The 24,145-nt window shown below is 42.6% G+C and overlaps 2 non-coding genes across 2 annotated transcripts; both read left to right on the forward strand.

Moving 5' to 3' along the window:
* The first annotated feature begins 18,862 nt into the window (after positions 1–18,862).
* Positions 18,863–18,969, forward strand: LOC120278276. The gene has a single exon (XR_005541615.1). It is a non-coding gene; the product is annotated as a small nucleolar RNA R71 (small nucleolar RNA).
* Positions 18,970–23,036: 4,067 nt separating this feature from the next.
* Positions 23,037–23,143, forward strand: LOC120278259. The gene has a single exon (XR_005541600.1). It is a non-coding gene; the product is annotated as a small nucleolar RNA R71 (small nucleolar RNA).
* The last annotated feature ends 1,002 nt before the right edge of the window (positions 23,144–24,145 follow it).

Genomic DNA, 24,145 nt, shown 5'->3' on the forward strand with positions numbered 1-24,145 from the left:
GTGTGGAAATCCACCATGCCCGTGTGGAAATTTCACTGGCCCGTGTGGCAGATCCACAAGGGCATGTGGACGCACGATTCTAGCCCTATTTAAGCCGAGATTCAAGCCCGATTTCGGAAATTTTTTTGCCTTATTCTCACAAACTTTTCTCCATCATCTGGGAAGCCGTCGGCAAGGGTTTGGAGAGGCTTTAATCAAGTCTTTGGAGTGGTTTGAGGGATTCAACACCAAGATTCGCTTGGAAGGAGGTTATTGGGGGAGCTTTCATAGGCATAGATACGGTGAGGTGTGCCATGGGCTAGACAAGGGGACCTTTGGAGAAGAATTGCTAATAAGTGCTTGAGAAAATTACTGTTCACGCGCCCGCTTGGAAATTCCTGCAGCCCACGCGGGTGTGATAAATGTCTGAAAGTACATATTTTGCATGTATTTGTTTTATATTATTCTTTATATTTATTTGTTGAATCGATGCCCTTTTGGTTTAAATTGTGTTATGTTTACATTTCAGGCCCATTAGAAGCCTTGGGGGCTTGGCGACGCGATTGGGGATGAATTCGGCAACAAAATGGCATTTCTGTTCCGGAGACTGTAGCACAATACTGTAGCAGCATTACTGTAGCAGTCACTCTAGCTCATCACGGGCTTCTCAGCAGAAAACTGAAATTCCCGAGGGGTCGGCATACGGCCGGTATACTGACCCGTTTACCGATCGGGATCTGGGCATATATAAGGCTTGTTAGGGCATCAATTAAGGGACTTTTTGCCACCACTCTCCACCATCTTCCTCTAGAGCTTCAAGGCTGCGAGAGAAGGCAGATCTGAGTGGAAAATCGAAGGGAGAAGAAGGTTACACTCAAGGAAAACAATCTAGGAGCTCGCCGGCGCGGATCCGACGAGTTCTCATCACCACCTTCTAGTCTTCATCTTAGGGGAGTTTGTTATGAACTTTTCTTCTCTTATCTTCTACACTTGGTCCTTTGTTGATGACGAACTAGACTCCCAAGGTCACCGGGCATCCGGTGAACCTTGGGATGAACTTGCTTGTATAGATGCTTTGATTTACATTTATAGCATTTGTGTGGTTTGTGATCCTTGCTTGGTGTTCTTTGATGTGTTGTTTTGCATGAGAACTTTGTGATTCAACTTCTAGGTTGTATTTGGTGCGTGACCATCGCCCTTATACTAGCCACACCTTGCTTGGAAGGGATACATATATGAATACACCATGACCATTAGGTATTTCATACCCCTCCAACCATTAGGGCTGCACCTAGGTTGAGTTTCTGCCCTAATTTGAGATTCCCCTAATTGTAATGCGATCATAGGAGGATTTTGTCGGATGAGATTTCGAGCCAATACTCTTATTGGATTAGGGATTACCGCCGTGACCATCGGGGTGATCTATTTTTGGATGTCTCTTGGTCCAACCACCGTTGCCTTTGTAATTCTTGCATCCATCTAGCTTTAGTAGTCCCGAGGGGATCCTAGCTCGAAGACCTCGCACTTTCATTGTTACTTGCTTCCTTAGTATGCTTGTGTGGTGACCCTTAGTCCATGTGTTTATAGTTTCTTTTCTTTTGTTATTTTCCTCATCTTGTTTTAATCCTATATTTGGTAGACTAGACAGTGCCGTCTAGGGGAGAGTAATAGCAGTTCTTAGGACCCTAGGGAATACGACCCCTGTGTCACGCACAGGGCATTACTTGACGACCCGTGCGCTTGTGGACTTCATCAAGTTTTTGGCGCCGTTGCCGGGGAACGCTTTCGTGTTTTCTGTGATAGCTTATTTTTGTTAGTTTTATCTATTTACACAGGGCCATGGACTTTGAAAGAAAACTGCTTGGCGCTAAAATGTATGCACTTGAGAGAGAAATGGAAGAATTAGATGCCAAGAGATCATACCAAAGTTATCCAGCCCAGGATTTTCAAGGAACATTATTGGGTGCTAAAATGTATGCACTTGAGAGAGAGATGGAAGAATTCGATGCGAAGAGGGCATACCAAAATGATACGGCCCTGGATTTTCAAGAAAAACTCTTGGCCGCGAAACTCTATGCACTTGAGCAACGAATACGCACGTACACCGCGAATACCTATGCACTTGAAGAAAGGTTGGAAAAATTTTTGGCCATCAGAACAACAACCTATCCACAACAATTAAGTCCATATCAACCCCAAGTTTTTCAATTTCAGCCATAACAATAACCAAAAACAAATTTAAACACTGAAGATATTCTAGCAAGGTTTATGATTGGCACAAAGCTACGTTTTACGCATAATGAAAAGAAACTTGATGAGCTTGTAACAGTACTAAGGAGTGTTCAAGCGTCGATCCAAGCACTTGAGAACCAAGTCGGGCAACTTGTTAGGGCAAATTCCGAGCCTTCTTCAAGTAGCCCATTGAGCAATATCGAAAATAGGCCAAGTGAAACCTTGAAGGTTGTTAATTTTAGTGGTGAGAAACAAGTAGTGTTGGTGGCTAAAGAAAGCCTGAGTGTCATGGAAGATCGGGTAAAGCAAGACAATGTGGATAGCTTCATGGACGTGGAAACATGTGAGGAAGTGGAAGAAGCTCAATCGGCCACAATTGAAGAACCACATGCCTCAATATTGATCTTTCCATCAATTTACCCATTTTGGTCAAGTGCAAAAACAAAATTCTGGGAATTGTATTTGAAGATGTGGGAAGGAAGCTAAGATCATCATTAAACCCACCAATGCCCGGCTTGGACAATTCCCAACCAAAGATTTTTCCTTGGCGGCCCAAGCAAATGTTATGGGCAATTGATGTTCATCACACTATGGTTGAGAAAAATATTGTGGATAGGATGATAAAGCCAACAATTGATCCACCTATGCAAACCTTGACAAGTTCTCAACCAAACTTGTTCCCTTGGAGACCCAAACAACATTTATGGGTAGTTCAAGGTATTTTAAATTGGGTTGAGGAAGCAAATACGGGTAGGAGATTGAAACCTTCCACGGACCTGCCAATGCCGAGCTTAAACAACTCCCAGCCCAAGCTTTTTCCGTGGAGGCCAAAAGCTTACTCATGCTTGACCTCCACATTTGCATCATCCGGGAGGGTAAGTTTCATATTTCTTGGTAGTTCTTATGCAACCTCAAGCCGGGATGAACACACTATTTTCAAGCCTCCCTAGGTAAGAAAGAGGTACGTCGAGCTAATGACGTTAAACAAGCGCTTCTTGGGAGGCAACCCAAGATCCTTACATTTCTTGTAGTCTTTTTCTCATTTGTGTTGTTTTGCTTAACTTGTGTTTTTAGTGTGGTTTGGCTATAGTTGTGTTTTCATCATTTTTCTTAGTTCATTAGCCTTTGTATTATTTTGTTTTCCATGTGATCTTTGAGTAATTCTTGTTCTTGATGCATTCTTGTTGATGTTTTAAGTGTTTATTTGATGTTTCCGGCTTTGATTTTCAAGGTTTGATCCATAAGCGAAGTGTGCGAAATGTGCAAAGTGTGGAGAAACGTTGTTGTGTGTCAGGAAAATCCCGAGGACCATCCTTGCGGCCGCAAGGATGCCCCTCGGGATTCATCCAGAGAGTCTTGAGGACCATCCTTGCGGCCACAAGGATGTCCCTCAAGACTACCCGAGTGAGGGCATTATATGTGGGGTTTTGAGACTACTACTATTCATTCTTCTTCCCCATTCTTCTAACCGTTTCTCCCTTATTTCTCCACCATTTTTCATCATTTTTTTTGCTCTAGTTTGCTCTTCTCGTCCTCTTTTCCATTTTAGTAACAAAAATTTAGAGTTTGAGCAAGTGTTTGGCCGGATCCAACCATTAATCCACCCATCTTACTCTAGGGCAAGGGTTTGACCTCTCACTCAACTCTTGAGTTCTTCTTGTTCTTGTGGATGAAATCTCTTCGATTTTTGTTGGTTTCTGAATTCTTAATGATTATCAATGTGTTTTTCTTGATTTGTAAAATTTTTGGCTACTTTTACAAGCAAAGTTCTTGCAAAATTTTTCCAAAATCACTGTAGCACTGGCCATTTTCTTGATTTTCTTCATTCTTTTGATGCCCACTTTGCTTGTAACTTGGTTAGATGGGTTAGATGATCTCCACTTGCATCACATGGACATTATTTTTTGTTTTGTTTTCTTTTACTTCTATGTTTTGATTGCTTTTTGTGTTGCTAGTTGTTTATCGTGTTTGTTTTGATGGGTGTGTGATTAGATGCCTCAAGGTGATGTTCTTTTCTACCTTGTAGGGTGGAATTAGGGCATCAAGCACACTTTCTTCCTCTATCATCTACCAGGATCTTTGGTGGTCACCTCGATCTCATGGACTTCAAGACTCACGCTTTGAGACTCGGCGAAGTTCACGAAACCCTCTAACTATGTCTTTATTGTCTATCTTGTTGCATTCTACTGATTAGGCACATTGAGGGCAATGTGCATCTTTAAGTGGGGGGTGGAGTTCTGTGAACTTTGAAAATGTTTGCATTTGCATGCCTGATTACCTATGGTAGCTATGATTTTATTGTTAAGGACTTCCTAGCTTAGTAGAATGATAGTTGTGAGTTGTACTTTATTTGGCTTGAATGTAGTTCTGTATCATCTCTACTGCACCTATATACATGTTCATGAGCACTTCTACCTTTTACACTCCAACCTACCCATTATTTTGACTTGGGCATTAATTTGTTAAATTCTATCTTCAATGCACTTTTAAGAGCTTTTGTGTTCCTTTATTGTTTCTCTACCTTAAAGTGCACTATTGTACCAAGTCTTTACAAGGGACATGAGATACAGTTTGTACATGTGATAAAAATTGAGTCTATGGCAGTATTCCTCTGCTAGTATAGCATGAATGCGTCTATGTAGACTGTTTTCGAGTATGTTGGGTGGCTCTTGTGCCAAATCAGCATGTGCATCCTTCAGAAAGATTGTTAATTGTGCGTCTACGTTAGTCGGACTCGAAAAAGTGTGTATGCTTGTATATATGTGTGAAAGAAATAAAGTATCTCTTTTGTTCCCTTGAAGCTTGTCTGCATAGTCATTTTGAAAGTTAGAGTTTTATCTAGGAACCAAAGGACTCTTAATTGAGTATTGAGGGTGCCTTTAGCATCTTAATGCCATTATCATTATGTGTGGGGCGAATAGGCATCCTCGGGTAATCCAGGGTGTAGAGGTCAAGGTGGGGGTTATCACAGACTCACAGGAGCACTTTAGATGAGATAGAACTATTATTACTTCACTATTCATTGATTAGCTCACTCCTTGATTTCGGTCCAGTCATGCTTGTGGAGTCCTTTACTTTGAGCTTGAGGTCGCACTTTTAGCCGTTTATCTTCTTTCCCTTAGTTCTTCATGTTTGTTTGCTTGGGGACAAGCAAACGCTTAGGTGTGGGGATGTATGATAAATGTCTAAAAGTACGTATTTTGCATGTATTTGTTTTGTATTATTCTTTATATTTATTTGTTGAATCGATGCCCTTTTGGTTTAAATTGTGCTATTTTTACATTTCAGGCGCATTAGAAGCCCTGGGGGCTCGGCGACGCGATTGGGGATGAATTCGGCAACAAAATGGCATTTCCGGTCCGGATCACTGTAGCACAACAATGTATCGATGTTACTGTAGCAGTTCACTGTAGCAGTCACTCTAGCTCATCACGGGCTTCTCAGCAGAAAACTGAAATTCCCGAGGGGTCGGCATACGGCCAGTATACTGACCCGTTTACCTATCGGGATCTGGGCATATATAAGGCTTGTTAGGGCATCAATTAAGGGACTTTTGGCCACCACTCTCCATCATCTTCCTCTAGAGCTTCAAGGCTACGAGAGAAGGCAGATCTGAGGGGCAAATCGAAGGGAGAAGAAGGTTACACTCAAGGAAAACAATCTAGGAGCTTGCCGGCGCGGATCCGACAAGTTCTCATCACCACCTTCTAGTCTTCATCTTAGGGGAGTTTGTTATGAACTTTTCTTTGTATCTCTTATCTCCTACACTTGGTCCTTTGTTGATGACGAACTAGACTCCCAAGGTCACCGGGCATCCGGTGAACCTTTGGATGAACTTGCTTGTATAGATGCTTTGATTTACATTTATAGCATTTGTGTGGTTTGTGATCCTTGCTTGGTGTTCTTTGATGTGTTGTTTTGCATGAGAACTTTGTGATTCAACTTCTAGGTTGTATTTGGTGCGTGACCATCGCCCTCATACTAGACACACCTTGCTTGGAAGGGATACATATATGAATACACCATGACCATTAGGTATTTCATACCCCTCCAACCATTAGGGCTGCACCTAGGTTGAGTTTCGGCCCTAATTTGAGATTCCCCTAATTGTAATGTGATCATAGGAGGATTTCGTCGGATGAGATTTCGAGCCAATACTCTTATTGGATTAGGGATTACCGCCATGACCATCGAGGTGATCTATTTTTGGATGTCTCTTGGTCCAACCACCGTTGCCTTTGTAATTCTTGCATCCATCTAGCTTTAGTAGTCCCGAGGGGATCCTAGCTCGGAGACCTCGCACTTTCATTGTTACTTGCTTCCTTAGTATGCTTGTGTGGTAACCCTTAGTCCATGTGTTTATAGTTTCTTTTCTTTTGTTATTTTCCTTATCTTGTTTTAATCCTATATTTGGTAGACTAGACAGTGCCGTCTAGGGGAGAGTAATAGCAGTTCTTGGGACCCCAGGGAATATGACCCCTATGTTACGCACATGCTATTACTTGATGACCCGTGCGCTTGCGGACTTCATCAGGGTGCGTGGAAAATCCACATGGGCTCGTCTGGGCACGTGACAGACGTGGTCTAAGACCTATAAATAGCCGTTTTGCCCTATTCTTTCTCATGTTTTGTGCGGCTCTTGAGGTGTAAAACAGCTTGGGTTTGGAGAGGAGGTTTTTGCCGATTTAGATGGTGTTGTTCACCAACTTTGATAGTTTCCTTCACCGTCATAGCATTTGGGCAGCCACCGGCGACCTAGCTTCGGAAAGGAATCCTTCAAGTTGTTGAACTACCCATCAAGGCCAATCATCATGAATTCAAGGGGGTTTTCTCGATGGTTTTTGTTGCTTTTCATTGTATTAATCATTGTTTTGTAACTTGCCCCATGGAGGGCTAAACCCTAGTAGGTATTTGGGCATGTGAACCCTAGGATCTATTCTTTTGTATTGATTTGCTTTATGTTTCTAGTTAATCTGAGTTGATTTGAGTTTTAATCTTGTGTTCCCATTGCTTGCATGTTTAATTGATCCTTGTGGTTGATTGTATATGCATGATTTGTTACTTTGATGAGAGAGAGGTCTCCATTAGAGTTAGAACTTCAAGGTTAAAGAGGGTTGAGAGGATGAGTCATGAGATAGTGGAGCGTCCCCTTTCCCTTCCGATTGAGTGTTTCCTATCTCCGTATTCCCTAGACTCTATGCAACCATATTTGGTGTGAGGCGTGAGATTGAGAGAGATTTCTCCACCGGGACCTTGTAGGGGGTTAGGGATCCTTCGCTGGGAATTAGGGTTGGATCTATCTTTAGGAATCGGTTTCACTCTTAGGTGTCCCTAGAGCGTATTGCGGTCATATAGGGTGTGAGGTGCTGAGATTGAGCAATTTCTCCACCGGGACCTTGTAGGAGACTAGTACCGGTGGCTTGGAGGCAAAGACCGATTGTTTTTAGATTGCCTCGACTCATTAGACTCAGCTTAGAAGCATTTAGCGAATCTTGAACTTCATGTTAGATCTTAGGGAGAGCATTGCCCGGGTACCTCATCTCTATTGATTGAGATTCTCCCTCCATTTCACCCTTGCATATTCATCTCCAGTAATCATTTCTTCGCACATTAGATCACCACACCTTTCCATTTATCATTAGGCTAGAAAGCAGAGAAGAAGTTAGTACTAGTAGCCCTTTCTAGAAAGCATATTCGTCTCCAGTTTTGTTCCCTGTGGATTCGACTACCAGACTCACCGGGTATTTTATTACTTTGACACCCGTGCACTTGTGGTTTACACTCATATTCGGACGTGTCACTTGGTTACTCCACAAGACCATCAACATGACTATCGAGTGGGTTTTCTTATGGAACACTTCTTTTTACTTTCGATTTTATTGTTGATTGTATTATGCTCCATGGAGAGCTAAACCCCCTAGTGGGTACTTGATAAGTTCTTGTGTGATAAGAATGCGAAGTATTCTATCCTTATGATGAGCATTACTTTTTTCAGGTTTTAGCGCTAATATGTGTGCATTTATGTTACTTTCATACGTATAGGTTTGTGAAACTGAATGTTAAAGAAAAACGCCATTGTAGGTCGTGAATACACTATTTGAAGTAAATCTTGAGAGGGTTCAAACGCAACGTCGTAAGTCGTGTTCAAGATGCAAGAATGTTTGCCAACCTCCTTGTATTTAAGTTAGCACAATGATTTGGAGGGGCACAAAGACAGTCACATTCGAGTATCCCGGCTTGTGCATTGATAGCAAGATCTTCACTAATTAAGCCATTTATTGAAGAAGAAAGGTGATCTACGATGTAAACGTGTGCCCGTTTACATTACCTCGATGAAAACATGGATTTGGGAGTGTTTCAGGTCTCTACTATAGCAGTTCTATTCACAACCGGCCGAAAAAGTGATGTTCAGAGAATACACATGGGCGTGTGGACATTATCCACACCCATGTGGAATTTCCACAGGCCCGTGTGGAGAATCCACAGGGGCTTGTGGATGCCCGATTCCAGCCTTATTTAAGGCCGATTTCAGAAGTCTTTTATCCATCTTTTCCCCAACACGAGAGAGGGCGGCGGCTAGGGTTTTGAGAGGTATTCGCAAGGGATTTGGAGAGGTTCTATGGCTTCGACATTACACTCCATTTGGAAGAAGGTTAGTGGGAGAGCTTTCGTCGGCATCGATCCGGTGAGGTGTATCCTAGGCTGGACAAAGGGACTTTTAGAAGAGTCAAGGCTTTTCCACAAGACCATCATCATGAATATCGAGGTAGTTTTCTATGGATTACTTAATTTTGCATTCGATTTCATTGTTGATTGTAACTAGCTCCTTGGAAAGTTAAACCCCCTAGTGGGTACTTGGATTTGTGAACTCTAGGATGTATTTGTATCATTAAACCTTTTATTATGTTTTCATTAATTGATGATTTAATTGAGTTCCAATCTTGAATGTTTGATTGAATGAATACTCCCTTAGAGTGACACTAGGGCTGAGAGTTCTTATGGGTAACCCTTGTGAGTGACTGACGCACCACAAGAGTTAGACAAAACTAGATTGGAGAGGGTTGAGAGGCTGAGTGAAGAGGTAGCAGAGCGTCCCCTTTCCACTCCGGTGTGATTTATCCTACCTCCATTTCCTCGAGTTTTTTGCCTCTATAGTAGAGTGAACGGGCTAAGAGATGACCTTCCACTGGGGCTTAGTTGTAGAGACAACAGAGTGAAGAGTTGAAGTGATTTTAGCACCTAGGGCTTAATTTTAACTAGGGACCTTCCACTTGGACCAAAAGATTAGGTCTACATCTAGGAAGAGGATTTATCACTTGGAATCCCTAGAACTTATTGCGATTCTATACGAGTGTGAGGTGTTAAGATTGTTCGATTTCTCCTCCGGGACATGTATAAAGTCAGGCATGGTTGACCTTAGATGTGGAACCATGTATTGAAGATCTAGACGACTCATTAATGCATTATTTAGGAAACATAATAGAGGGTTTTGCACTTGAACCGATCATCCTAGGCGGAATAATATTCGAGTATCCCATTTATATCGATTGCCTTACCTCCCATTTACTTGGGATTCTCTTTCTTGTCTCTTTTATTCATGTTTACATTACATCTTGTTAACAAAAACCATTATTCATCTTTCACTTGGTTAAGAAATAGTTTAAGTATTTTTATTCCTTACTCCCTGTGGATACGATATCCACTCACCTGGGATTTTATTACTCGACAAACCCGTGCACTTGCGGGGCATACGCAAGTGGCGTTGTTAGTACTTGTATTTTGTAAACACTAGGATGTTATTATTTCATTGATCTTTTATTATGATTTCCTTAATTGATGTTTCAATTTAGTTTCAATCTTGAGTGCTTATGCAATGATTTCTTTCGTAGACTAACACTAGGGTTGAGAGTTCATCTTGGTAACCATTGTGAATGAGTGACACACTATGAGGGTGAGTCGAGAGATATAGCCTAGCGTTCCCTTTCCCCTCCGGTGTGATTTATCCTACCTCCATTTCCTTGAGTTCTTGGCGGTCCCAATAGAGTGAAGTTCTCGAGAATGAACTCCGCTGGGGCTTAGTTGCGTGAGCAACAGAGTGAAGCTTTGAAGGGACTCTAGTGTTTGGGGTTAGATGTGACTAGGGGCATTTTGCCTGGACCAAAGGGTTAGGTCTATACATAGGAAGAGGGTTTATCACTTGAATTTCCTAGAGCTCCATGCAACTTTACATAGTGTGAGGTGTTGAGAGTGAGCGATTTCTCCGCCGGTACAAAGTGTAGAGATAGTCACGGTTGACCTTAGATTTGCGACTATGTGCTTAAGGTTGATTAGGAAGTATAATAGTTGGTCTTGTACTTGAAACATTAATCCTAGCGGAGCATTGCCCGAGTACCCCACTTCTATCGATTACATTACCTCTCACTTACTTCTGCCTTTCAATCTTGTTTCTTTTTATCTTTGATTTCATTACATTTTATCAACACTATCATTGTTCAGTTTCACATGGTTAAGTAGCCATTTAAGTATTTTTACTCCCTACTCCCTATGGAAACGATACCCCACTCACCTGGGGGTTATTACTCGACAAAGCCATGCACTTATAGGTCGCACACAAGGGGCCTTGTCAGGGTCTTTCACTAGGACCAAAGGGTCAGATCTACACATAGGAATAGGGTTTATCACATGGAATCCCTAGAACTCCATGCAACTTTGTATAGTGTGAGGTGTTGAGAATGAGCGATTTCTCCGTCAAGATATAGTGTAGAGTTAGTCACAGTTGACCGTAGGTTTGGGACAGTGTATTTTAGGATTTCCATGACTCATTTAGCATTAGTTAGGAAGCATAATAGTACGTCTTGCACTTGAAATATTAGTCCTAGGGTGAGCATTGTCCGAGTACCCCACTTCTATTGATTATCTTTCCTCTCACTTAGTTGGGCCTCTTGTTCTTCTTACGTAGCAATTTTAGTATTTTTATTCCCTAATCTCTGTTGATATGATACCCCACTCACTTGGGATTTATTACTTTGACAATCCAGTACACTTGTGGGTCACACGCAAGGGGTGTTGTCAAAGAGTATGATCAAGGTTGAGAGAATGTCGCATGGTGACAAGGTCCCCTTCCGTATATCCCGCAAGTGCACGGGTTTGTCGAAGTAATAATACTGGATGAGAGGGTATCGAATCCACAGGGAGTAGGGAATAAAAACACTTAATCTGCTTCTTAGCTATGTGAAAGATCAATAGTGATAAGTGTGACAATGATTCAATTCTCAAAAGTAAAAGCAACAAGTAAGAGAGCATGAGTAAAGAAGGAGGTAAGGCAATCGATAAAGATGGGGTACTCGGATAATGCTCCGCCTAGGATAATTGTTTCAAGTGCAAGAACCCTCTATTATGCTTCCTAATCGATGCAATGGTGAGTCGTGCAAATCCTTAATTATATAGTCCCAAATCTAAGGTCAACTATGCCTAACTCTATACATGTCCCGGAGGAGAGATTAGATAACCTCTCAACCTCGCACTCGAATAGAGTTGCATAGAGCTCTAGGGATTCCAAGTGATAAATCTCTTCCTAATTATAGACCTAACCCTTTGGTCCAGGTGGAAGGTCCCTAACCACGATTAAGCCCTAGATACTAAGATCACCTCAACGCTTCACTCCGTTGCACGCGTAACTAAGCCCCAGCTAAGGATCATCCCTTAGACCACTCACTCTATTATAGCCGTGAAGAACATGTGGAATAGAGGAAGAATCTATCACATCGGAGGGAAAAGGGGACGCTCCTGTACCTCTCGACTCACCCTTTCAACCCTCTCTAACCTAGCTTTGTCTAACGCTTGTGGTGTGTCACTCACTCACAAGGTTACCAACAAGAACTCTTAACCCTAGTGTCACTCTAGGGGAAATGTTCATACAATCAACCATTCAAGGTTGGAACTCACAATAAACATCAATTAATTGAAAGCAAAATAAAGAGATTCAATGACACGAAAACATCCTAGGGTTCACAAATATCCAAGTACCCACTAGGGTTTAGCTCTCCGTGGAGCTAAGTACAATCAAAGGAATAGAATGTAAAAAAAATGAACCCATAGAGAAACCTCCTCGATGGTCGTGTCGATGGTCTTGTGGAAAGTTCTCTACTCGTCGTCCAAGGATTCCCTAGTCCGGTATAGGATACGCCTCGACGGAAGCTCCCCTACCAATCTTCTTCCTAAGGAATGACGATGTCAGAGTCATAGAACCTCTCCAAAACCTTAGCCAATAGCTCTCAAAACCCTAGCCGAAGCCCTCTCTCAAGTTGGGGAAAAGATGAAGAAAAGAATGCTGAAATCGGGGCTGAATCGGCTTTAAATAGGTCTAGAATCGGGTGACCACACGGGCCTGTGAATTTTTCACACGCCCATGAGGAATTTCTACACGGCCGTGTATAATTTCCACATGCCCGTGTGGATTCTCTGAATTCCTGTTTTCTCGGGCGGCTGTGAACAGTGCTGCTACAGTACTTGTTACAATGTCCTGCTACAGTATCCGTCCTGAATAGCTTCCCGAATCCATGCTTTCATCGCGGTTATGCAAACGGGCACACGTTCACGTCGTGGATTACTTGCTTCTTTAATGACAGACAAATTGGTGGAGATCTTGTTCTATGTGCATAAGTCAGAATGCTTGAGTGTGATTTCCCTTGTGCCCCTCCAAATGGTTGTGCTAACTCAATTACGAGGAGGTTGGCACACACTCTAGTATCTCGCACCCGACCTATGTCTTCTCGTTTGAACCTTAGCAAGATTTCCTCCAAAATCGGTGCATGATGATCCACATTGGCTTCTTTCCTTCATACTCGGCCTCACAACCTTAACTGCACAAAAGTAACATAAAAACACACATATTAGTGTAAAACCCGAGAAGAGTAATGCTCAACATAAGGAAAGAATGCTTCGCATTAATATCACACAAGCACTTATCAAACTCCCCCACACTTAAACTTTTGCTTGTCCTCAAGCAAAAATTAAACATTCTGTGCATAGATGAAGGAAATAGTAGAAGTGCTTGGCTTTAGGTTAACCAAAGTGTATAGAGATATCATTCTACTAGTAAAGGAAATTTCAACATTAAATACAAAAAAATCAAAGCTCTAGCTAAAAACTTGAATAAAAAAGGACAACAAACCCGAAATCGTGTACGTGTGTGAACTCACTCAAAACAACCCAAATTATACTCCTCAAAGTTCTAAGTACAAGGGACTTATTTATCTACAAAAGTGACAACAATTTCAAAGATGGTACTAGCTTCACACATCCTCTAAGGTAGCCCTTTCCAAAGCGGCCGCTAAGGTGGCTTTCACACTTTCGAGGTGGTAGCTCATTCTACCGGAGTGGTAGTTTTCACTCATCCTATAAGATAGCTCTTTCTCTCATTAGGGCATAGCTAGTATCCAACTTATGAGAGTAGCTTCATACTTCATATGTGGTAGCTCTTTCCACCCACAAGCACAACTAAACAATAAAACTATTTTGTTCTTTCTTTTCATTTTCAATTTTTTTTTTTAAGAATTTAACACAAGAAACAACTATAACTAGTTCCTTTAACATCAAACATGAGTTTCCAATAGAGTTTAAAGAGTGAGTAGTGCACTGAGTGTAAATCGGGTAAAAATTCCTAGAAATTCAAGCAAGAACTAGAGCATGAAAACATTCAATGTTAAAATTTCTCCTAAACTCAAGAATACAATCATTGTAACTAAGGTGAACCGCCAATGGCTATGTGAGCATGTATATCAATTAAAAACAATAAAAAGGATGTGTGCACTATGAAACTCCGCCCCACACTTAAGTTGTACATTGTTCTCAATGTACATATTCAAGCTCACTCAAAAATATATATATATATATATATATATATATTAATGAAGAATATATATGGGAGAAGCAATCAAAACAATATTCCCCTAACTCCTAGTGTCACGTTTGATGGAGCTAAGTCCTTGGGAGTAATGTTCCAACGGGTTGTGAAGTTCACACGAGCAAGTATTGAAGCATCTTGGCCGTGCCCATGACAAAGTCTCAATTCCGAAGATGACAAGACTATCTGCACGCATACATGAGGGGGTTCAGTGAAGCTCAATAAAAACAAAATCAACCCGAGTATATAAAAGATAAAGCAAGGAATACAATTCGAGATGCAAAATGAAAATAAACTCAGAAGAAGAATCATTTATGAGTGAACAAGTCTAAAAATAAAGTGCATAAAGGTAAAATAAAGTAAAGTCAAGTGTCGGTGTCGCCCTTAGGCTCCACTGCTACTGCTGTTGGTGGTGCTAAATCGGAGAGTATTGGCGGAAGTGGTGAGGGAGATGTCAGAGGAGGTGGTGGGGGAACCAGTGGCCTGCCCATCAGTAGCCGCTGTATCATGTCGAAACGGTCTAATATTTCAGCGTACTGCACTGCCTGGATAGCTCAGAGTTCCATTATCTCGGTCCGAATCTCACCACATTGCTCTCAAGCCCTCTCAATACAGTCATAAGCTCGAGGACCCTATGCTGTGAGTGGTCTGAGAATCTGTTGGGAATCCTCCGCAGTATCTCCTCCGCTCCTGTCGGCCTCTGGGGTAGCTGTAGCAAAAATATAGACCCCTGGCCCACATCTCCATACCAACCCCATCATCCTGATCGTCTCAAACACAAGAGGGGTAGGCACAAATGTCTTCTCAGCACCATGTAAAGCATCCCCCAAACCCATTCCCAAGATGAGCCTGGTGATGTAAGGGCCAGGAAATAATAAACCCAATCTCGCAGACTGACCCTGGTACCTCAGAATATCCTCTAATATGCATCCCAAGGGAATTGGCACATTGCGGGCCATGGAGTATAAAAAGAGCAAATCCTACCTGGTCAGAGCAGCTGTGTTATCGGCTCGACCTGACATAGACCTGCTGATAACCGTGTGTAAATACCTGTAGCTCAACCGGGATAGGCTAGTGCCCTTCGACATCCCCGGTTCATACTCCCCATGTCCACACAGAATCCTATACACATGATGTGGAGTCACTGATACTGGAAAATCCGCAGGTAAACGTCCATACTCCACTGTACCTGTATATGCAACATCGTATAGGCCCATCCAAATCGAAAACTCAGTGACACTCATGGAAAATGGATGTCCGAATGCCCGAAACTATATAGCCTCTATAGTGTCAAATCTCCCATGTATCAGATGAAACTCAAAAGACGCTAAACCTCAAGTGTCAATGCACAGTAAGCTGGCTCACTGATCGTCAGTAGCCTCCTCCAGCTTCCTACAGCTAGCATCTCATCAATCTCATCAGCTAGCTCATCACCATGCTGAATACCCCTTAGCACTTGCAAATCCACAAAACGAGTCTGACCAAAACCAAGTGCTGAAAGTTTCTCAAATCAAGTCTGATGCTCGGGATTTGAGAATTCCATGTGTATTGGCTCGGGTAGGGTGACTCTGAGACACTTAACTTCGTTCTTCCTCACTCGTGGTACCATACCTATAATACAAAAAGAGGAGAACAATCAAAGAAGCTCAAGAGCGGTGTACTGCAGAATTCCACACAGGCCTGTGGAAATTACCCACGCCCGTGTGGATCTCCAAGGAAATAAAAAAAACCGCACGGGTGCACAATAATTCTCAAAAATTCAACTTTAAAAATGCTTCTAGATGCTTTCTAAACATGCACCATGCATTGTTAAATGAAAATTCGTGCTCATGAAGATATTTAATCCATGAAAAACAAGAGTTGGCGAAGAAAAAGGGTTACCGATGAAATAAATGTGAAAACTCTGAAATCGGAACGATATGTGAAGAAGAATCCTCCAAAACAACGGTGATCGGTCGAGAAAATGATCCGAAGTAATTTTCAGGCCACTATAGATTAGAAATGAGATGGTTCACAAGGTTTTTAAGGAAAAAATCGCGTCTCTTGGAATTCTGTGCATCCCCATGGCCGTGTGGAAATTACCCACGCCCGTGTGCCTCATCAAGAGAACTCCATAGGGGCCGATGCACGCCCCTGCGCGCTCAGAGGAGAAACTCGCACTGTCTCTGAATGCACATCCACGGGCGTGGGGAAATTACCCACGCCCGTGCACCCGACCCATAGGGGCAGCCGCACACCCCTGTGGCTTCCCTAGATATCTGAGAAAAATACCAAGTGTTCTACACGCCCGTGCTGAAATTCCGCACGGGCATGGACATTCACATGCCCAACTCACAGGGCCAGCCACAAGCCCCTGTGTTTTCTCAGGATGTAGAGAACTCTTCTGGAGAATTTCGCACGGGCATGTGGAAATTAACCACGCCCGTGTGTGGTTCACAAAGTCGCCCACAGGGGCGAGTCCACGCCCCTGTGTGCTCTCGGGATAATCCGCCCAACTCTGCAGGAATTCACACGCCCGTGCAGAAATTACCAACGGGCGTGTGACAGTCGCATGGTCGTTCACAGGGGCAGCAGCACGCCCTTGTGCCTTCTCTAGATGAGCTTGCAATACAAATCCATGGGCGTGCGGAAATTCCACACACCCGTGCGTCTTCACTAGATGCCTTGTAAAAACCTGCAGGCTCTGCAAAAAGTTTCTGAACATGTTTACACACTCAGAGCCTGCCCTAGTATCCGAGTTTTACTAGCAAAAAACATGGAATAAAGCTCAAATGACATAACTTCTCCAATTCCACATGAAAACACACGATTAATATTCAAAGTTCACAAGGAAATCTCGGCACAAGCATCTAAAAATCAAGACACCAATACTTAACAATTTATTCATGTAAACAAACTAAACTAGAAGATAAGAAACAGTAAACACTTGGGTTCCCTCCCAAGAAGCACTTGTTTAACGTCACTAAGCTTGACGTACCTTGTCTTACCTCATGGGGGTTCAAGAATGAAAGTTGCCCTCTTACCCATGGCTTGAAAGCATGATGTGCAAAGTCTCTTGAGGATAGAAGGTGAATTATCGGGCTTCGGACCACCTAACAATGATTCATCCAACTTCTTCGGTGCACGTACGTCTCCAACAGACTTGGAGTGTTTCTGGTGGAGTCTCCTAGCCCTCTTCATTTTTTGGAGCACCTTCTTCAAGATCCCCGGGGTACATGGTACTTCTTCCGTCGCACATAGCATCATTACTTCTTCATAATCCTCCTCTTTGTCAATTAAACCTTTATACGGATCCGGATTGAACATTTCCTACATGTATTCATCAACAATATCATCAGTAATGTCTAGAAAGTATATAGTGTTATCGAAATCAAGAGAATGCCGCATGGCTTCAGCAAGGCGGTATGTGAGCTTATCATCTCCAACTCTCAATGTGAGCTCTCCGCCGTCAATGTCAATCAATGCCTTGGAAGTCCGCAAGAACGGTCTCCCAAGTATCAAAGGTACATCCGCATCCTCATCGACGTCTAGCACTACAAAGTCAACCGAAAAAAATGTACTTGTCCACCTTGACAAGAACGTCTTCAATGATGCCTCTCGGATGTCGCACTGTTCAGTCCGCTAGTTGCAAAGTCATCTGAGTAGGCCTAGGCTAGCCCAATACTAGCTTTTGAAAGAAAGTGTATGCCATGATGTTGATACTAGCCCCTGAGCCCCCCAATGCCATTTCCTCACCTAGATTGCCAATATTACACGGAATGATGAAGCATCTAAAATCACTGAAGCACTTTCCTCCAATTTTCTCTTGTTAGTCAACAAATCTTTCAAGAACTTCGCATACTTAGGCATTTGGGCCAATGCCTCAACAAAAGGAATATTGATGTGGAGTTACTTGAACAAACTCAGGAACTTCTTGTACTTTTTTATTATTTTGGCTTCTCACTCGGAAGCCTACCTTCAACCTCACGACCACTTCTCAAAGTGATCACCTTCACATGCTCTCTAGGGTTGGTCTCTGTATTGCTCGACAAGCTTCCATGTGGCCTTTCAGAAAGAGACTTCGCAATTTGCCCAACCTGATTTTCAAGGTTATGCAAAGAGGCGGTGTGGTTTCAAAGTGTAGCCTCGACTGATTCAAACCTTGTATTTGCATATTGCACAAATCTAGTCAAGTGCTTCTCTAAGTCATTCATTCGGGTTTCCAAACCTGAGACTCTGTTTTCCACCTGAGGTGTTTGTTGTTGTTGTTGGAGACCCGGTGGCCCCATGTCCTTTTGTGGACCCTGATTACTCCATGAGAAATTGGGATGATTCTTCTAACCCGAATTGTAGGTATTGCTATATGGGTTTCCTTGAGGTCTCATGCCATTACCTACAAAATCAACATTCTCCACTGAAGAAACATCACCGATAAAGATCGAGCAATCGGAGGGAGCATGTCCTCCACCACACCCGGTGCAATTAGTCACGGCCGCCACTATATTTGAAATTAGAAGATCTAACTTCTTACTCAAATTTTCCACTTGAGCCGCCAATGAAGTTACCACATCTACTTCATTGAGACCGGCCACCTTTTTCTTCTCCCTAGCATTCCATTGGTAGTTGTTTAGTCCCATTTCTTCAATTAACTGACGGGCCTCATCTGGGGTCTTGCTACCTAAGGTACCTCCTACTGCCGCATTTAAGAGTTGCCTTGTACTTATATTCAAACTGTTGTAAAAGGTCTGAACAATCATCCACTCCGGAAATCCGTGTTACGGGCACTTTCTCAGGAGTTCCTTGAACCTTTCCCATGTCTCGAATAGAGACTCCAATTCCAACTGAACAAAGGATGAGATCTCATTCCTAAGCTTTGAAGATTTTCCGGGAGGGAAATAACGGGCAAGGAAAGCTTCTACCATCTGCTCCCATGTGGTAATCGATGCTCTAGGTAATGAGTGTAGCCACTACTTCGCTCTCCCCTTTAGGGAAAATAGGGAGGCTCTCAACTTGATGGCATCATCCGTCACTCCGTCTATCTTCAGCATATCACACACCCGAGAAAACTCTCTATATGACTATTTGGATCCTCATCGGCAAAACCATTGAGCTGTGCGGATTGCTGCAACATGTGGATAAATGCTGGCTTCAACTCAAAGTTCTGAGCTGTAATCGGGGGACGCACAATGCTCGATTGTGTCCCCAACACTGAAGGTCTGGCATAATCTGATAATGTCCGCTGTTGCTCGCTCTGTTCTGCCATGTTTTCAAATCCTTCCACTTCCAAATCAGCTAAATTAGACTGTCCTTGTACAGGCTTTTTCTCTTTTCATCTAAGTGTACGTTCAAGCTCAGGATCTCCTTCAATGAATATTAAGGGATTCCCTCAGGTCATAACCTGGAGTTACACCCAAAAAGAAAGAAAAACAAATCAGAACATGGATAGAATAAGAAGATATGTTTATATGAAATAGAATGTATGGTGAAATAGCTAAGAAAACAAAGTGCAAAGTATCTCTAAATGCCTACTCCCCGGTAACGGCGCCAAAAACTTGACAAGGTCCCCCCTTGCGTATATCCCGCAAGTGCACGGGTTTGTCGAAGTAATAATCCCAGATGAGCGGATATCGAATCCACAGGGAGTAGGGAATAAAAACACTTAATCTGCTTCTCAGCTATGTGAAAGATCAGTAGTGATAAGTGTGACAATGATTCAATTCTCAAAAGTAAAAGCAACAAGTAAGAGAGCATGAGTAAAGGAGGAGGTAAGGCAATTGATAAAGATGGGGTACTCGGATAATGCTCCGCCTAGGATAATTGTTTTAAGTGCAAGAACCCTCTATTATACTTCCTAATCGATGCAATGGTGAGTAATGGAAATCTTTAATTACATAGTCCCAAATCTAAGGTCAACTATGCCTAACTTTATACATGTCCCGGATTACATAACCTCTCAACCTTGCACTCAAATAGAGTTGTAGAAAGCTCTAGAAATTCCAAGTGATAAATCTCTTCCTAATTATAGACCTAACCCTTTGGTCCAGGTGGAAGGTCCCTAACCACGATTAAGCCCTAGATACTAAGATCACCTCAACGCTTCACTCCGTTGCACGCGCAACTAAGCCCTAGCGGAGGGTCATCCCTTAGACCATTCACTCTATTATGGCCGCAAAGAACTCGAGGAACGGAGGTAGAATATATCACGTCGGAGGGGAAAGGGGACGCTCTTGTACCTCTCGACTCACCCTCTCAACCCTCTCCAACCTAGCTTTGTCTAACGCTCGTGGTGTGTCACTCACTCACAAGGTTACCAACAAGTACTGTCAACCCTAGTGTCACTCTAGGGGAAATGTTCATACAATCAAGCATTCAAGGTTGGAACTCACAATAAACATCAATTAATTGAAAGCATAATAAAGAGATTCAATGAAACAAACACATCCTAGGGTTCACAAATATCCAAGTACCCACTAGGGTTTAGCTCTCCATGGAGCTAAGTACAATCAAAGAAATAGAATGTAAAAAATATGAACCCATAGAGAAACCTCCTCGATGATCGTGTCGATGGACTTGTGGAAAGTCCCTTACTCGTCGTCCAAGGATTCCCTCATCCGGTATAGGATACGCCTCGACTGAAGCTCCCTACCACTCTTCTTCCTAAGGAATGACGATATCAGAGCCGTAGAACCTCTCCAAAACCTTAGCCAATAGCTCTCAAAACCCTAGCCGAAGCCCTCTCTTAAGTTGGCGAAAAGATGGAGAAAAGAATGCTGAAATCAGGGCTGAATCGGCTTTAAATAGGGCTCGAATCGGGCGACCACACGGGCCTGTAAATTTTTCACACGCCCATGTGGAATTTCCACATGGCCGTGTATAATTTCCACATGCCCGTGTGGATTCTCTGAATTCCTGTTTTCTCGGCCGGCTGTGAACAGTGCTGCTACAGTACTTTGCTACAATATTCTGCTATAGTATCCATCCTGAATAGCTTCCCGAATCCATGCTTTCATCGCGGTTACGCAAACGGGCACACGTTCACGTCGTGGATTACTTGCTTCTTTAATGACGGACAAATTGGTGGAGATCTTGTTCTATGTGTATAAGTCGGAATGCTAGAGTGTGATTTCCCTTGTGCCCCTCCAAATGGTTGTGCTAACTCAAATACGAGGAGGTTGGCACACACTCTATCATCTCGCACCCGACCTATGTCTTCGCGTTTGAACCTTAGCAAGATTTCCTCCAAAATAGGTGCATTATGATCCACATTGGCTTCTTTCCTTCATACTCGGCCTCACAACCATAACTGGACAAAAGTAACATAAAAACACACATATTACTGTAAAAACCCGAGAAGAGTAATGCTCAACATAAGGAAAGAATGCTTCGCATTAATATCACCCAAGCACTTATCACATGGCTTCAGCGAGGAGGTATGTCAACTTCTCATCGCTAACCCTCAATGTCAACTCTCCTCCGTCCATGTCGATAAGTACCTTGGAAGCACACAGGAAAGGCCTCCCAAATATCAAAGGAACATCTGCATCCTCATCGACATCCAATACTACAAAGTCTATGGGAAATATGTACGTGTCCACCTTGAGAAGCACATCTTTACTGATACCCTCGGATGTCTCACCATTTAGTCTGCCAATTGCAATATCGTCCGAGTAGGCCTAGGCTCTCCTAAGCCTAGCTTCCGAAAGAACGAGAATGGCATGATGTTAATACTAGCCTCTGAATGTGCCAATGCCATTTCTTCACCAAAATTGGCAATGTTGCACGGGATGATAAAGCTTCCGAGGTCTTTCTTCTTGTTCGGTATATTCTTTTGCAACACTACCGAACATGAGGCATCTAGGATCACCGATGCACTCTCTTCCAACTTCCTCCTGTTGGTCAAAAGAACTTTCAAGAACTTATCATACCGAAGTATTTGAGACAACGGCTCTACAAAAGGAATGTTGATGTGCAATTGCTTGAATAGACCCAAGAACTTCTTGTATTGCTCATCATTTTGGTCGTTCTTCAATCTTGAAGGGTAAGGGATTCTTGGTTTGTAGGGTGGGGGTGCCATCTCTTTCTCTTTGTTGGCTTTCTCGTAAACGTCCACGACCTAGGGTGCTTAACCATTGATTTTCTCACTTGGAAGCATACCCTCGACCTTATGATCACGTCTCAAAGTGATCACCTTCACATGTTCTCTTGGTTTAGTCTCGGTTTTATTCGGCAAGCTTCCTTATGGTCTCTCCAATAGAGACTTTGTAATTTGCCCCACTTGATTTTCTAGATTATGCAATGTAATGGTATGGTTGTGAAGTGTAGCCTTCACTGATTGGAACCGTGTATCTGATGATTGCACAAATCTAGTCAAGGCTTTCTCTAAGTCGGTCATCTAGGTTTCCAAGCCTGAACTATATTCTCCATGTTCGGGACTTGTTCTTGTTGAAAACCTGGTGGTGCTATGGCCTTTCGCTGCACTTGGTTACTCCATGAGAAATTGGGGCGGTTCCTCCACCTTTGGTTGTAGGTGTTGATATAAGGATTACTTTGTATCCTTCCTGAATTGCAAACAAAGTCTACTTTTTCAGTCAGGACTAAAGTAGCAATTGAAATAGGATAATCAGACGGCTTATGTGAACCCCCACAATCATCATTACTTGTGATCACGACCACGTTCGGTGAAGTCAATGTATCCAATTTCTTGCTCAATGCCTCTGCTTAGGCTGCTAAGGATGTAACCGCATCAATTTCATGGAGTCCGGCCACTTTCTTCTTTTCCCTTGCATTCCATAGGTAGCTATTCATGGTCATTTCCTCTACCAATTGTCGGGCTTCTTCAGGGGTCTTATTCCCCATTGTTCCTCTTGCGACGGCATCTAGAAGTTGTTTTGTACTTGGATTCAACCCGTTGTAAAAATTCTGAATGATCATCCATTCGGGGAAACCATGTTGTGGACACTTCCGCAAGAGGTCCTTGAATCGCTCCCATGTCTCAAATAAGGATTAAAGCTCCATCTGAACAAATGATGATAATTCATTATGAAGCTTTGCCGATTTCCTCGGAGGGAAGTACCTTGCAAGAAAAGCTTCGACCATTTCATTCTATGTCATGATGGATGCTCATGGTAAAGAATATAGCCACTGTTTTGCCCTTCCTTTTTGAGAGAATGGGAAAGCCCTTAATCTTATAGCATCATTCGTAACACTGTTAATCTTCAGCATGTCACAAACTTCCAAGAAGTTTTCAATATGGTGGTTTGGATCCTCATCTGCCAAACCATTGAACTGCACTAATTGTTGTATCATTTGGATGAATGCTAGCTTTAGCTCAAAGTTTAGAGCTGTCATCATGGCCACACAATGCTAGATTGTGTCCGCAATACTAACGGTCTTGCATAACCAAAAAGTGTTCTCTGTTGTTCATTCTGTTTTGCTATGTTTTCGGACCCTTCAACTTCTACTTCAGCTAGATTTGACGGTTCTTGTACAGGTTCTTTACACTTTCTTCTGAGTGTACATTCAAGTTTAGGGTCACCTTCAATTAACATTGAAGGGTTCCCTCGGGTCATAACCTGAGCTGTACCAAAAAAAAAAGCAAACAAATTAGAATGATATTAGAACAAGAAGATGTGAAGTAGAATGAATGATGAATGGCTCAGATAACAAAGTGAAAAGTATCTCTAAACACCTACTCCCCGGCAATAGCGCCAAAAACTTTACAACGCCCTTGCATGTGACCTGCAAGTGCATGAGTTTATCGAAGTAATAAATCACAAGTGAGTGGGGTATCGTATCCGTTGGGAGTACGGAATAAAAATACTAAAATTGCTACTTAACCAAGCAAAGATGAATAATGATTCTGTTGATAAAGTGTAATGTAAGCAGAAACAGAAGAAACAAGAATGAGAGGCCCAAGTAAGTGAGAGGAAAGGCAATCGATAGAAGTGGGGAACTCAGACAATGCTCACCCTAAAACTAATATTTCGAGTGCAAGACCTACTATTCTGCTTCCTAACTAATGCTTAATGAGTCGTGCAAATCCTAAAGCAC

Source organism: Dioscorea cayenensis, chromosome 15 (genome assembly GCF_009730915.1).
Source record: "Dioscorea cayenensis subsp. rotundata cultivar TDr96_F1 chromosome 15, TDr96_F1_v2_PseudoChromosome.rev07_lg8_w22 25.fasta, whole genome shotgun sequence".
Classification (NCBI taxonomy): Eukaryota; Viridiplantae; Streptophyta; class Magnoliopsida; order Dioscoreales; family Dioscoreaceae; genus Dioscorea; species Dioscorea cayenensis.